Source organism: Vicugna pacos, chromosome 8 (genome assembly GCF_048564905.1).
Source record: "Vicugna pacos chromosome 8, VicPac4, whole genome shotgun sequence".
NCBI lineage: Eukaryota > Metazoa > Chordata > Mammalia > Artiodactyla > Camelidae > Vicugna > Vicugna pacos.
The window spans coordinates 47,593,587-47,609,679 of record NC_132994.1 but is presented as its reverse complement, the minus strand read 5'-3'; the positions used below and the strand labels follow the sequence as shown (position 1 = coordinate 47,609,679).

General features: G+C 36.7%; 1 pseudogene; it reads left to right on the top strand.

The window, feature by feature from the left end:
* The first annotated feature begins 594 nt into the window (after nucleotides 1-594).
* LOC102533058 (iron-sulfur cluster assembly enzyme ISCU pseudogene) lies at nucleotides 595-16,034 on the top strand (annotated as a pseudogene).
* Nucleotides 16,035-16,093: the final 59 nt, after the last annotated feature.

Genomic DNA, 16,093 nt, shown 5'->3' with positions numbered 1-16,093 from the left:
TAAGCTTTTTGTTCAGCTACTTTATTTGGAGTCATACATATTGAAAGGTAAGTCATTCACTTTCTCCTTTTTCTAATCTTTTCCCTAAAATTAGTAGATAATAGACTAATTCAATTTTTTATTAAAAAGGAAAATCAGGAATGGTGTTTCATTGAGAGCTGAATTATATTTCTTATAGTGTGCTACATAAAAAAAAAAAAGCCTTAAACTAACCTCTGACATCCATGAGTAGCATAAGAAATAGAAACTTTTTTTGGCCACAATTTGCAAAAAGTGAACATGTAAAATCTATACTGAGAACTGATAAAAATATGAATGTTGAGGTGCCTGGAATTTTACATGGAAGATCTTAGAAGCAAATTTGTTCTCCATTGTCTCTATATAAAACCAACTATGGTATTAGATATTAATTCTATTTAAGCTTTTTTTTAATTACCAAAAAAGGTTATGTAATTCTTATGACAAAAATATTCAGAGCCTTCTCCTTGTGATACATTCTAACAATTTAGAGAAATTTTCTTCATTACACCATAAATTGAGGTAAAGTAATTAATTTTTAAATCCCAGACTGCCTTAAAGGCTCAAGACTGTTGCATGGTGAAGGACAGATTCATTCTTTCCAGTAAAGAGAGTTTCCAGGAGATGAGAGGAATTAAGCTTCTAGAAGGTGAGGCTGGAGCAGACGGTAAGTAAGGGCTATAGATTGACTCTTTTAATTCTTGTTTCTTTCAGGAATCTCCTTTTCCATAGAAAGCCTATCAGAGAAAGTAACCTAGAAACCAAGTGATGTTGCTCATATAATATGCTTCCTATCTAGAAGGGAGGAAAACACTGGGGAGGCGGTAGCCTGTGGCATAAAATGATAGACCTGTTAGGAAGATGGTGCTGTGTAACGCTGGAGAGTCAGCCCAAGAACTGTGTGACGTAGCTGCTCCTCTCCTTCACTGTATACCAGGTAGTCCAATGTGGATCTGTGGTGCCTAACTTGAATTACAAGTCAGAATATTGAGAATTGTTTTTTAAATTAGATTTCTGACCTTATCACAGGATTACTAAAGCAGAATTTCCAGGGGTAGGGAGTGGGAATCTTGAATCCTTAGTAAAACAAAGAAAAACATTTGACGATTAAGGAGATGTGGAAGCAGTGACATTAACTGATACCTAATGGATGGGTACCATTGGGTAGTCATGTTTCTTCTCTGGGACTTGCCTTTGTTATCTGTAAATTAAAAGGGTAATATTGTCAGGTGTCACAATTTTATGCCACTTTTTCTATTACCATTTTAATGAACCAGTGGAACACATTTTAACATCTTATGTTGACAATAATCATAGACTATTAGAGCTGGAAAAAAAGCATCTAATCCAACTCAATTGTAAAGATGAAACTAAAAAAAAAGATTATTTGAGTATTTTGTTTTCTTTTTTTAAATATTTTACAATTTTTTATGGAAAAACCTATCAGGTAAATGGAAGTGATCCTTAAAAAATATTTTTGATGTATTGTGATTTTTAACCAGTAGTTTTTCTACTTTGGATGGGCATTTTCTTCCCAACAGCATACCCTTTATTACATCATCACTGCTAGATTTAAGGGATTTGTAAACATATCAAGAGTACTTGAGTAGAAGTTTTCCCTGGCAGACTTTTTGGGGAAAAAAATCTTCTATTATTTCAATGGAGGGTTATTGATATTATCGGCTGATCTCAGAAAGGAGTAAGAGTGAGGCAGAAAGAGTGTTTGAGTTTCTGTGCATGTGTGTGTATGCCCATGACCCTTGCCCGGGTTCTCTGTATAGCCCTATGCCTGAAGCCAAGTATAAATGATGTCGCATAATTCACTTTATCAAAAATTATCCGTAACTTTATTTTTACATTGACAGTGAAGGTGACCAGATATTATCATGCACAAAACATTTACTTCTCTGTAGAGGATTTAGCCAGACTCCATGTCACCCCAAGCAAACATCTGGACCTAAAAAAGAGAATCTGCTTCCCTAAAAAGATTTTTCAAATTATTTTTAGGCACACTTGCTGACAAACAACTACCTGATAATGAAATCTCCTTCAGTCGTTGGAAACTATCAAATAAAATAGGGGTGGAAACACTTGCTCTAGCATCTGTGTACATCTGGAGCATTTTTGTTTTCCACCTTTTCTACAATGAAAATCCAGCTGAGAGTTTTTTAAAGTCTAAACTCAAGTATGTATGTAGTTCAACCTAGCTTCTCCCAAAATATCTCTAGATAGTAGGGTCTAAAGGCCAAGCCTGCCTGAATCCCTGCACCTGGCCACACACACAACCCCGTCTAGTTTCTCGTATGCTGACACCATTTTGTGCCCATTTAACTACTTACTGAGTCTGTTTAAGTTTTGTTTGAAAAAGGAATACTCCTCTGAAATTTACTTTTACATGGTGAAATTTAGTTAAATTATTTTTAGGCAGATGTAGATTTCAAGCATAGTACTATTTTGCTTCAAATTCCTTGAGTAGCAAGTACCTTTATCAGAATCTAGAATTATGATTTACTCATTTTACTATAGCTCAAAAAATATGCTTCTTCAAAAACTGAGCTTCATAAAGTAAAAAAAAAAATTCAAAACAAAGAAAAGAATGATTGGGGGAGGAGCTTTAAGGCAAGGGTCTACTCAACATTTTTTACTGTGGGAATTTTTCTTATCATAGGAAATAATCTTTGTCTCAATGGGAAAAAAAATCATAAGACTTAAAATCTGATACATGTTATAATGATCTAATGAATCCAACAGGTAAGAATGGAAAATTCTGGAAAAAAAATTCTGTGTAATATGAAGCCATGATAGAGTCTAGAAATGAGAGACAAGTCTAGAATAGGAAGGACCTTAGAAGTCACCCAAAACAATCTCATATGGAGGAGAGAAACCTGCAACTTAGAGAGGCCTGCCTGGCTGCTAGGGTTACAGGGACAGGAACCCAGCTGGATTCCAGCATCAGTGTTCTGCCTCCCTGTATACCCGTGGGCATCTGAGAGCTTGCAAAGCACATATGTATTCCTTATTTACTTCTTAGAACAAATTACAAGGCAGCCATCATGATTTCTAATTACAGAAGGAAAAATTAAATAGCCAAGATAATAGAATAAATATTTCCCAAGACAATACTTAGCAATAAATATGTGGCTCTTCAGACTTAATTCAAGTTCTTTGCCCAAAGAAGTGAAGAGGAAGGCAAAGAGTGAACAGTTCCTTTTCACTTCTGTTTTATGCATGACAATGAAATTGTTTATTTTGCTTTCATTGAGAATTTCTCTTAATTTTGTCTTTTAATGATCTAAACCAAAATCGTCATTCATGATTTACATGGTTTCAATTGTTTCAAGAGATATTATTCAAGCAGTCATGAAGAAGTCACACTTTATCAAAGTAATTTAATTTTGTATAGAAGCCAATATTGTGTAGATTTTGTATAGAAGCCAATATGTTGATGGTAAAAACAATAAGTATTCCAGCAAGCAGCCAAAGCAATCCTCATCTATAGCATCAATTGAATCTGGACCTCCTCAATTTTCAAAAGAATCACAGAAAATGTTCACTCTGTATGACTTCAGTGTACTCCAGAATCACTACAAGCATTTCCCTTGGAGCATGCAGTTATTTCCAATTTTAAGTTAATTGTGTCCTGCCAATCTCTTTTTGAGGCTTTATTCCCCAATTAAATTATTTATCATGGAATTTTATAAAAATCATTAAACAAATCTAATCCAGCTATTTGGGATCTGAAGACTTTTTTTTTTTCATAATGCTGTTCAGCCTTAAAATCACACCAAATTTAAACTGTAAAATTTTTCTATTTCAGTCTTTGCAAGAAATTTTTGTGTTAAAATTAAGGCAGGAAAAAAGTAAAATAAATAAAATAGAATGTTAAAAAATAATTAAGCCAGGAAAAGATTCTCTGAATTAATGCTACCTAGAGTGAAAAAGTAAGTTTGCAATGAAACAAGAAAATTTTATTTTTAAAAGGAAGTTACACAAAGGAATAAAAGGGGGCAATAGTCTCTATATGTTAAAATCCAGGAGGTAAAACATCGGTGATAAAGATTCTTCCTCTGAAATCCTAGGCAAGAAGAGAAGAGCTGAGACCAGGCATGTCATTTGTCACCTCATTAAAAAGGAAACTGGTAGTGGTGCAGCCCAGTGAGCCAAAGCTAAGTGAGTTCATGACACTTCCAGCTCAACAGAAACAAACGCTAGGTTTTTCCAGGTGAACTGAAGGCCTGGGAAAAGCACAACACTAAGGACTCCAAGGTGGACCTGCTCAGGCGTCATCCTCAAGGAGATTCCTCATAAAACATCAGAGACCTGACACTGCGTCCAGAGCCGGGGTGGGAATGAAATGTCCAGAGGAGGAAGTTAACAGCAGCAAGATACTAGATCAAGAGGCCAGTCCTGGGGACAAGCATGCAGGACACTAAAGAGAGAAAACTAGAGGTTGGGAGGGAAACTTCCACTGGAAATAGGAACAGAGAGGTTTTCACCGGCATACCCGATCTTTACCAAAGTTGGGAGCCAAGAAGCCTTGGCTAGCGAGTGAAGGACCCATTTGTAGGCAGTGAGGAGAGTAACTACCAGGAAACTGAAACAAATGGAGGGTCTGTGCAGCCTGAGACACTTTGGGGGACTAGAAATGATGGGAGGCCATCAGAGGACCTCCCAGTGAGGGATTTAAAAAGACAGGCAAAGATGACGAGTTATGGGCTGACATCCTCTTATCTCCACCTTCCTTTTATTGTGACTGCCGTCAGAATCTTAAGATTTTATCTAGGTAACCTAATAAATAAAATAAGCCATCTACATCTGCATGTAGTAGACTCTAAGAGCAAAAATAGATACCCCAGAAATTGAACGTGACATTTTTCTTCAATAAAAAATAAAAAGAGTCCCATCATTAAAGAGTAGACCATTTTTAGGAGAACTTAGAAAATCACTGTATATATGGAGTAGACAAACATAGGCCAAACTGTATCCAAGAATAGAATATAGTCTCAGAGAAAAAGAAATGCAATGTTACATCTAAAGAAGGGGAAACTTCATTAGCTGCTTGAGCTCTGCCTGAATGGAAAGCAGGTGGGCTGCATGGAGCAGAGGAAAAGGTACCTGAGAATAAGCATATGTAGGGTTGATACACTGCAGTTCAGTAGAAAAGGCCAGGGTCTGAAAACATGATATTTGTGGCCAGAGGACTGTTCCATTCTGTCTTAGGAAGAGGAGGTTCCCCCAGACTGATCTGTGCCACACAGGGTTGCCCAAGTTCTATCAACTCATTTTTCCACACTCAGTGGAGCACCCTTCTGATTCTCAAATTAACTACCTAAATGTTTAGAGGAGTAGGAGAGCATCTAGACAGGGGTTCCTTGAGTATTTCCAGAAGGTTTTCTCTGATAGCAGAAAAAAAAGTCGCTCTCCAAAGGTCTCTGATGGTGTCTAAAATTCTTTGGATTTGGGGGGTTGGAACTCAAAAAATTTTACAGTCCTTAAACAAACAGGAATTTTGTCTGCTTTGTTCACTGACTGCGCCAAACACTTAAGAAAGTGACAGCAGATAGTAAGCTCAATAAATGTTGAATAAATAAACAAAAAATTTTGTTACAATTTAAAAAATTAACAGAATGAAGTGTTTTAGTCACTTGCTATCAGAAACATCAAAATAGGTTTTCCTCTCTGCCTCCTTGTTTAATCACAACTGAACTGAATTTACTTATTTCATAAAATTGAGCCACCTGAATTTACATCATAATTTCTTGTCGTAGTGTCACCATATTTTGAGAACTTAAAAATGCATTTGAATTGAGATAGTTTTTTTCACTGTTTTGTAAACTTTATAATCACTAAGATGGCAGGAACACTACCAAAGAGATAGTACACTGGAATGTTTGAATCAATTGCTGTTAGAAATTTTGTTAAGTATCTTCTTGCTGAAAAGTCAAGTGACATGTTATATGAAATATTGTAATTTTGTCTCTTTTACTATCTTAGGAGAAAAATAGTTGAAGGGCCTTTCTGAACGAAAAAAAAAGTAACATTATATGAACTAACTTTTATCATGTGTCATTTCATTAAAACTTCCAAAATTTCATTGTTGATGAAGCCAACTCTTCACAGCTCTCACACTTTAATTGTGCTGCAATCCTGTCACATCCAGTGAAAGCTTTCACAATTTCACCTTCACAAAGAATTCACCCTCGAAATGTTTTTGCTGAATAAGCTAACTTTGAGAAGAACTACTGTTTATCATTAGACAAAGTAGTGATTCATCATTAGCTACTTTTACAAGTTTTTAATTCTCCATTTAAAAAAGAATAATTCTACTGAATTGAAAATCTGATCAGCATATTTCTCTGCCTAAACTAGCACATATGCATGTCAAAGAGTAAGTTTTCAAAATCATTTCTCTTTTCTTTACAAGTTGATCTAAAAAGATAAGCATCTAAATAGTTGTTTCTGTTAACTGTCAACAAAATCCAGTATTTCTCTCCAGCCCATTAATACACAAAGAAAATCAAAAGACAAACTCTTTGAGGGAAGCTACCATTGATGCACTGCTCCAGGCCTGCTAATTCATGCAGGCTGTAAAGGGTGACCTTCCCCCACCAATGTCAGCGTCATAGATTTGCTTCTCTGCGTGCATTCATCAATATGTGTTTTCATTCATGAAAACTAATATAGTTTAAAAATTATTTTCCTGGTTATTTTACCCTAAATCATCCATATAAAATTAATGGGGCAAAGATCAACTCATTACACTGCTAAATTATTAGTGTCCGTGCTTTCCAATTTAAAAATAACAAGCAAGGTTAGCATTTATCTCTTAGCCAGTCCCAGGATATCCTTCCAGTGTGTTAGAATTATTGAATATCATTCAAGAAGTGTCTCTTTTTCATCTTGTCAGTTTCTTTTTAGGCCCCCAAACAGGTATGACCATAATTACAGCACAGAGCTTCACCAAGGTTGGGGGTTTTTCTTTAAATTAATCATCAGGCAGTATTGTCTTTTCAGTTGTGTTTTTCACTTCTAGCTAATATTTTTTTTCCTGTTGGTGCAACATTTTCTGGTTGTTTGAACAGTTCATTGTAATGTTAACCACAAGAACAGTGCTGGTTTATACAATTATTTTCAGGGTTTTATCCACTAAAAGAAATAAAGGGTTAGACCTTTAGCTTTTCTACAATATTCTAGCTCATATTTTAAATATGCCTCTAAATATATCCTACTGTTTTTAGATGCCAGCTACCTAGTAGTAAAGAGGATAGTCTAAGACCTTTTCACCATCAGTTTCGCTGGCAAAACTCATCTCTCCGACCTTTGCTGATTTTTTGGATGCACTAAAAATTTTAAGTCATCTGTTTTATTTTATCCAATATTCAGCTTGTGATCCAAACTTTCTGTATTAAGTCACAGGATGTATTTCCTATAGGAAATATCATTTTAAAATTATTACACTTTAAGTGTGTAAGTGAAAAAATAACATTACACACACAGTACAGATTTTTTTTTTAGTACATATTTGCTATTGGCAGGAAGTAGAACTAGAAGGAATCAAGCACTTGTAAACGAATCCATCGCAGTAATTGTTAGAAATTCTTTAACTCCATTTTGGAATCAGTGACTTTCCATGGGGTGTAATCTAAAGTTTGGAAACATTGATTCGTGCAGTAACTAAACGATTTCTCTAAAGACTGGCTATGCAGGTCTCTGAGGACACATGGCTAAATCACACTTCTCAGCTTTTCCACTCTAGCAGCCAGTGCCATGAGCAGCCTTAGCACACTCCGTTCTTCCCCTATTAGCTGTCCAGATCAATTTCTTGGGACTGCAATGCTGACAGCACTTAATTCCCCAAGGGCAGCAGTACCAAATTTTCCAGTCAACAAGCATGCATAAAAACGGTATGCTTTCTGGGCTCACATAAAAGCAACAAAATATTCACCAACAAAGAAAATCAGATTATCTTATTTTTGTTGAGTCAGCATATACCAAACACAGTTTTTTACACTTTTTATTTTGAAGTAATAACAGACTCATGGGAAGTTGGAAAATTAGGACAAAGAATCCCATGCACCCTTTGCCCAGCCTCCCCTGATAATGACATTTTATAGAGTTCAATCTTAAAGTCAAAACCAGGAAATTGACATTAGTACATTACTGTTTTAAAACCTGCATTTATTTGTGTGTGTGTTGCATAGTGTTATGCACCTTTCCCCTGTACAAATTTGTATAATCACCACCACAAAGTACAGATTTGTTCTATCATCACAAAAGAAATCCTTTGTGCTACCTCTCTGTACCTGTGTCTCCCTCCACCACTACACCTGGCCATGTGCCCTGGCAACCACAAATCTGCTCTCCATCTCTCTGGTTTTATCATTTCAAGGATGTTATATAAATAGAATCATACAGTATGTAATACTGTGAAATTAACATTTTCACTAAACATAATGTCTTTGGGGTCCACCTGGTTTTTTGCACATATATCTTTAGTTCATTCCTTTTTTATTGCTGAGTAGTATTCCATTGCATGCATGTACCAGACTTTGTTCAACCATACACCAACTTAAAGACATTTGAGCAGCTTCCAGTAATTTACTATATACACTGCTCTGAACATTCATATGCAGGTTTTTGTGTGAAATAAGTTTTCATTTCACTGGGGTAAATGCTCAAGAAGAAGACAACTACTGGGTCATATGATGAGGGTATTTTTTAGTTTTGTAAAATCTGGAGGACTGTTTTCCATTTTACCTTCCCAGCAACAATGTATTCAAAATCCAGTTTCTCCTTATCATCACCAATATTTGTTATTATTGCATTTAAAAAATTTTTTAGATGTTCTAATAGGTTGTGATATCTCACTGAGGTTTTTTTTTTTTTTTTGTATCTCCCCAAGGCACCAAAATGGAGAAAAGCAGAATGCCACTGAGCCCATTACATAGCACTTGTCCACTTTGATGCCAAGCAAGGGTGGAGGCTTGGCTCTCCACTGGGCCCGGATGACAACAGGGTGGGTGGGTTTACAGACTAAAGACTAGTCCAGCTTGTGCCTCCTCATTCAACTTCATTGGTGCCACACTGAGATGGAGGCTCAGGTTCCAACTGGACCCCACTAATTCTACTTTGTAAGGAATATCAGAGCATTGTTACCTTCCTCCACTTAAGAGGTAGAATTGGCTCTCCACTCATCTTAGCCAAAACCACAGAGGATGTGCCGTTTGTGGGGTGGACAGTGTATTGTGTTGTATTGGTATTTTGCTGGAGTACAGTGATTATGGTCATGAAGCTTTTCTGTTCTTTTAGGCTGCCTTTTTCCTGGTCCTTTAGCCAGAGCAAATCAGTTTTTCTGGGAGTTACTATTGTCTGTGCCTATTGGTGGTCCAGGTTGCAGGCTTCCCCGGTGTCCTGTCTGGGATATACTGACGGCGAAAAGAAAAACCAGGAAACTCAACCCTGTGTCATGCCTCACACCCTCGGGTAACTGGTCACTCTTGCATCTTTATCTGAGACTTTTGATATTTGTTAGTTTTGTTACATCCTGGGTGTTTAAAGAAAGAGGACCTGTTAAGAACTGGGCTATTTCATGTTGGCCAGAACAAGAAGTCCTCCCAAACAATTTCTTTTTATAACAGCTGTATTGAGATGTAATTTATAAACCATAAAATTCATCATTTTGAAGTCTATAATTCAGTGGGTTTAAATTTATTATAGGAGCTATACAACCATACCACTGTTTAATTTTAGAACATTTTCATCACCCCAAAAGGAAATCCTATGCTAATAGTAGTTACTCTCCATTCCCCTCACTACCCCTTCCTCCACCCCAACAAGACCTTGGCAACTACTAATCTACTTTCTGTCTTTACGGATTTGGCTATTCTGGAAATTTCATATAAATGGAATCATACGATATATGGCTTTTTTATAACTGGCTTCTTTCACTTAGCATAATATTTTCAGGGTTCATTCACATTGCAACAATTATCAGTACTTCATTTCTTGTATTTCCAAATAATATTCCACTGTATGAATACACCACATTTTTTCTATTCATTAGTTGATAGACTTTTGGGTTGTTTCCATTTATGAGTTATTATGAATAATGCTGCTAAGAACACCCAGGTAACAGGTTTTTGTGAGAATATATGCTTTATTTCTCTTGAATAGATACCTGGGTGAGAAATTTCTGGGTCATATAGTAAGCCATATGTCTAACATTTGAGGAGCTACCAAATATTTTTCTGAAGTGGCTTCACTGTTTTACAAACACACTAGCAATATACAAGTGTTCCAAATTCTTCACATCTTTGGTAAAATTTTTATTGAGACTTTTTAGTTTTAGCCATCCTACTGGGTGTGAAGTGATAATCTCATTGTGATTTTGATCTGCACCTCTCTAGTGACTAACGATGTTACACATCTTTTGTATGCTTCTTGGCTATTTGCATGTCTATTCAAATCCTTTCCCAATTTTTGATTGTGTTGTCTTTTATTGTTGACTTGTAAGAACTCTTTACATCTTCTGAATACAAATTCCTTATCAGATACATGAGATGCAAATATTTTCTCTTATTCTGTATGTTGTTCTTTTATTTTCCTAATGGTTTCCTTTGAAACACAAAAGTTCTTATGATGAAGTCCAATTTATCTATTTTTTCTTTTGTCACTTTGATTTTGGTGTCATATCTAAAAAAAAAAACCACTGCCTAATGCAAGGTCATAAAGGTTTACTTCTATATTTTTATAGTCATCTTGTTGTTTAGTTTACAGTTAGTTTTATGATGCATTTTTAGTTAATTTTTGTGTATGGTGTAAGGTAGTGGTCTGACTACATGGTATTGTATGTGGATACCCAGTTTCACCCGCATCACTGATAAAAATTAATTACCATATACATAATGATTTATTCCTGGACTCTCAATTCTATTCCACTAATCTGTATGTCTGTCCTTATCCTGGTTTGACACTCTCTTGATTACTGTAGTTTTATGGTAAGTTTCTGGGCTCCCTTCATTCCCACATAAATTTTAGGATCAGCTTATCAATTTCTGCAAAAGAAGAGTGCAACCATGTTTTTGGTAGGGATTGTATTAAATCTGTAGGTCAATATAGAGAATATTGTCACCTTATCAGTATTATATCCTCTGATCCACAAACGTGTGATGTCTTTCCATTTACTTACATCTTCTTTAATTTCTTTCAATATTGTTTTGTAGTTTCCAGTGTACAACTTTTGCACTTTTGTTAAAATCAGTTTTAAGTATCTTATTCTTTCCGAAACATTTGTACATGGAATTGTTTTCTTTTTATTTTCAGATTGCTCATTACTAGTGTGTAGAAGTGCAATTTATTTTTACATTTTGATCTTGTATTAGCGGTCTTGCTGAATGCATTTGTTAGTGCTATTATTTTTGTGGCGGGTGGGTGATAGGAGGTTCTTCAGGACTTTCTACATACCAGGTCACAGCAACTGCAAATAGACTTAGTTGTACTCTCCCCTTTCTCATCTGGAAGTGTTTCACTTTTTCTCCTTCACTAATTGACTGGGAAAGAGCATCCAGTATCATGTTAAATGGAAGCAGCAAGAGTGGACAACCTTGCCTTATTCTAATCTTAGGGGGAAAGCAGGACCATTTATTTATATCTCTCAGTAAAATCAACAAAGAAGATTTACAAGCTTAAACTGGCAGAGAGCATTACATAGAAAGTTCAAACTGCTAGAGAAGAGAACAAAGAAATTTGGTTTTGTGGGTTTTTTTTTTTCCAAATTATGCTCAGGATATTAACTCGTTTGTGTAAAGGAGAAAAACCAGGAATAAGTCTTTCACCATGAAAGTATTCAATCCATTTCAAAAAAATGATTAATAAACTGTTGAGGATTATTCTTTAAACTCCATTTCACATTTGTGCCCGAAGTAAGCACCTCTTACCCGAGTCATCCAAAATTAATTTACAAAGCCTGAAAATACATTCTTTCACCTAATATCTGTTTTCCAACTCTGTGGTTTATACTCGAAGATGGTCATGGCTTATTAACCAAAGCTTTCATAATTATTTAAATCCAAGCCCATTTCCAGAGAGAAAAAATACATTAGGGGAAAAATCTAATTGAAATCTTGACCTTTAAAAATAGTTCTATTCCTTAACAGTTCTCATTTCTGAAATTTTGTAAAGAGCAAAGGAAGGCAGCTCTGCTCACCACTGTACCACCAACACAGTACCTACAAAGAGCAAAAGGAAATGTTTAGAATGGAAAGAAGACTAACTTTCAAGAAGTGAAGTGATTGGATTTTCTGATTTCAGTCTGGGATTGGGGTCCAAGGCCTCTTGGTCCCATAAAACACAATGAAAAGCTGGATCTGGTTCTAAAACACAACCACTGTTAATGTCCCCAGATTCACACAGTACATGTCATGCAACGGGGGGCCCAGACAGGGGACCCAAACACAAAGGACACTAGCAACCAGACACAGAAAAGTAAAGCCAGTGTCCTGGGGAAACACGTAGTCAGGGAAAACAGCAAGGCACATGCCACGCCACTGCGCTGCACGTCCTGCACTTCTCACAGGGGCACGCTGAGGGCACGTCAGGGAAAGGGCTATAGGAGAAGGCTTTACCACATACTCTTATTCTACGTATTGACAGAAGAAGAAGAATAGGAAATGGCCACTTGATTTTGATAATGTACCAAGGGGAGCTTCTTTTAACAGTGTCATGGAGACACTGTTGAAAAAAAGCCTTGTTGGAAAGGGGAGCCCCACAGCTCAGGCTCTGCCATTAGCTTGTTCTTTTATCAGGCTGGCTCAGACCCGTGTCTAGATAGTTACCAGGAGGGGGAGGAAATGAGCTGCCAACACCAACCATCCCAAGGTGTCTCTCATGATATTTGTAAACTATAGCAACCGGGGGAGGAGAAAGAATTTAGAGAACTTTAGAGGACTTAGTAGCAAATAAACACTCTTTTGACTATAGGGCGAAAAAAAAAGGCATTGCTATACTGTAGAATGGAAAAAAAGTAATGGGAGCACTTACGTATAGCAAAATACTTCTGTATTTTCTACTCAAAATGTTATAGAAACAGATACGTGGAAGGAGAAAACAAATCTCAAAAGACATAAACAAAATATGACTTTGTGTCCAAATTGGGAGATTAACTTAATTTTCCCCTAAAGAATAAGAAAATATCTTTTTATCTTATAAATAAATCTTTCCTTCATTTTAATTACATACACACTATTTGTTAACTTCATTGTATTTAATCTATTAATTTTAAGTGATAGACTACAAAACACTAAGTTACTCACCTTGACTTGGATTAAGAAACTACTATCCATGAGAAAATGGTTCCAACCAGCATATTTATGATGACCATGGGTGCGGGATTGTTATATTTAACAATTATAAATACAAAATGACCAGTTGAATTTGAACTTCAGAGAAACAACAATCGGTTCATAATCACCTTATTGGTTTAGTCTACTCTGAACCAATTGTTAACACAGAAACAGAGTATAGACAGGTGATGATGGCAGGTGGACAGCTGGCTGTATAGATACAATGGTCGGCACATACTTACACTAAAACATTTGCTGCTGTTCTTTGATGCTCCTCAAGGAGCATCAGAAAATAGAGGAAAGAAAAAGGGAGTGTTTTAAAACCAGAAAGCAGAGACCAAGGGAAAGGTTGCTAATGATAAATTGGTTGCTTTGAAAAGCAGAAGAGGTTTTAAGTTGATCTACCTGGGAGGCTGGTGGAGCTCCTAGTAGCAGCAAGATAGCACCGATAGGTATTTGCCAATCTTGACCCCTGCAACATGCAGCTCAGAAGAAAATACAACAGTCGAAAGAATTCTTTTGACTTTGCCAAGTCAAAAAAGGAGTTACAGCTTAGAGTAGGATAAACTGATAAAGTATTTATAAACCGACTGTTAACAAAAAAGATAAAGAAATCAATTAAGAAGATAGAAGCTGATGATAAAATATTTTCCATTGTAATAAGGCTCATTATATAAAATTTAAAATTGTTAGAGAAATATAATTAAAAACACAATGTTTTCCCAGCCCAAATAGATAATAGAGAAATAAAGCATTTAAAAAAAAATTTTGAATAAGCACTAAACCAGAATATAATGCACATCAGAGGTAATCTGCTAAGAGGTTGCAAAAACAGAAGGGAGTCTCACCCTCTTATAGAGCCAAGCTGATACAATCTATTATACATTTGTTTTCGAGATAATAATAACTAGTCTTCAAGTGGGAGGATTGGACAGCACCATTTGTCACACATAGTTTGTCCTAAATTCACCTGGTAGTTGGGGTGGCCATCTGTGTTAGCTAACTGACCTACCCAGAGGGAGAACAAACTTCTCATATTTTTGTGACAGAACAAAATTTTGCAAATGGGAGCCAAGTGCCCACTGAAGTTAGGCTCCTGCCCTCCCACAGAGACTGGGAGAGAGGGCACTGTCTCCTTTAGTGTTCACATTTCCTTTTCGGGGGTGCAGGGGGCTTAAACAACAAGCATTTATTTCTCACAGTTCTGGAAGCTGGGAAGTCCAAGATCAAGACTCCTGACAGAGTCAACAGATTAAGTGTCTTGTGAAGACCCTTCCCGGTTCATAGACTTCCAGGTTTATTCTCAGTGTCCTCACAGGGCAGGAAAGTTTGATGTTTACATTTCAAAAAGATGGGTCCCAGATCTTTGAGAGAAGTATTCCTCGTTCATAAAGCTGGCAAAGGCCTATCTAGTCTCCAGAGGGATTTATAAATATTTTAAAAAGAGGAGAAAGTCCTTATAGTTACAAGGTTTCTAAAGGAAATGTTCTGAGAAAAAGGCAGAGAGGGGGATCTCTTCCATTATTTTCAACAGAAAGAAATAGCCCCTTATTTTTAAGTTGTATTTGCCCTTAAATAATATACAGAGAAGTTAAGTTTTAAGTTATCTTGAAACTACCTATACCTGGATATAACCCAATTAGCATTTTAGTATATTTTCTTATGATATTTTATATATCATTTTGTTTGTTTTTTATAGCTTTAATCAAATAATACAAACATAATTTTGTGTCTGACTTTTTTTTAATATTATCCCATGTTATTAGAAGTATCACTTTTACTGGCAGTGCTTTAATTGTTGGCATTATATTTCACCTTATACAATAGTTAATATCTTGGTGAATAAAGCTTTTATTCTTTCATACTTACCATTATTCCTTTTGAAAGAGTATCAGGAATAGGATTTCTAAGTAAATAAGAATGAACATTTAAAGCTTTTGATAGATGCTGCTGAATTTCTTAAAGTTACTTTTCTAAATAAGACAGTATGTTTTATCCAAAGGTTTTTCTCTCTCTTGTTTTTCAAGCAATTGCACGCCGTTCCTATGATGTTTAAAGTGACTTTAATAATTCCTTCTTGAAGCCCGCAAGGTGGCAGCGGCTGCAGTTGGCCGTCTGAGGCTCGGCGTCGGCCCTGCTGCTCCGGGCGCCCCGTCTGCCCGCCCGGGAGCTGTCAGCTCCAGCTCGGCTCTATCACAAGAAGGTTGTTGATCATTATGAAAATCCTCGAAATGTGGGGTCCCTGGACAAGACATCTAAAAATGTTGGAACCGGACTGGTGGGGGCTCCAGCATGTGGCGATGTGATGAAATTACAGATTGAAGTGGACGAAAAGGGCAAGATCGTGGACGCCAGGTTTAAAACATTTGGCTGTGGTTCTGCGATTTCTTCCAGCTCGTTGGCCACGCAATGGGTAAAAGGGAAGACTGTGGAGGAAGCCTTGACCATCAAAAACACGGACATCGCCAAGGAGCTCTGCCTGCCGCCTGTGAAACTGCACTGCTCCATGCTGGCCGAAGATGCCATCAAGGCTGCCCTGGCTGATTACAGACTGAAACAAGAACCCAAGAAAGAAGAGGCTGAGAAGAAATGAGCCCTCGGCAAACCTGCCCACAGGTCACACCTGCTGCTTGCCCACCCGCGGTGCAGTCATGTAGAAGCCCTCGCACTACAATAAAAGAGCTATGAAATCTGCACAACATTTGCTCTTCACGTTGTGACTCCAATGCAAGCAA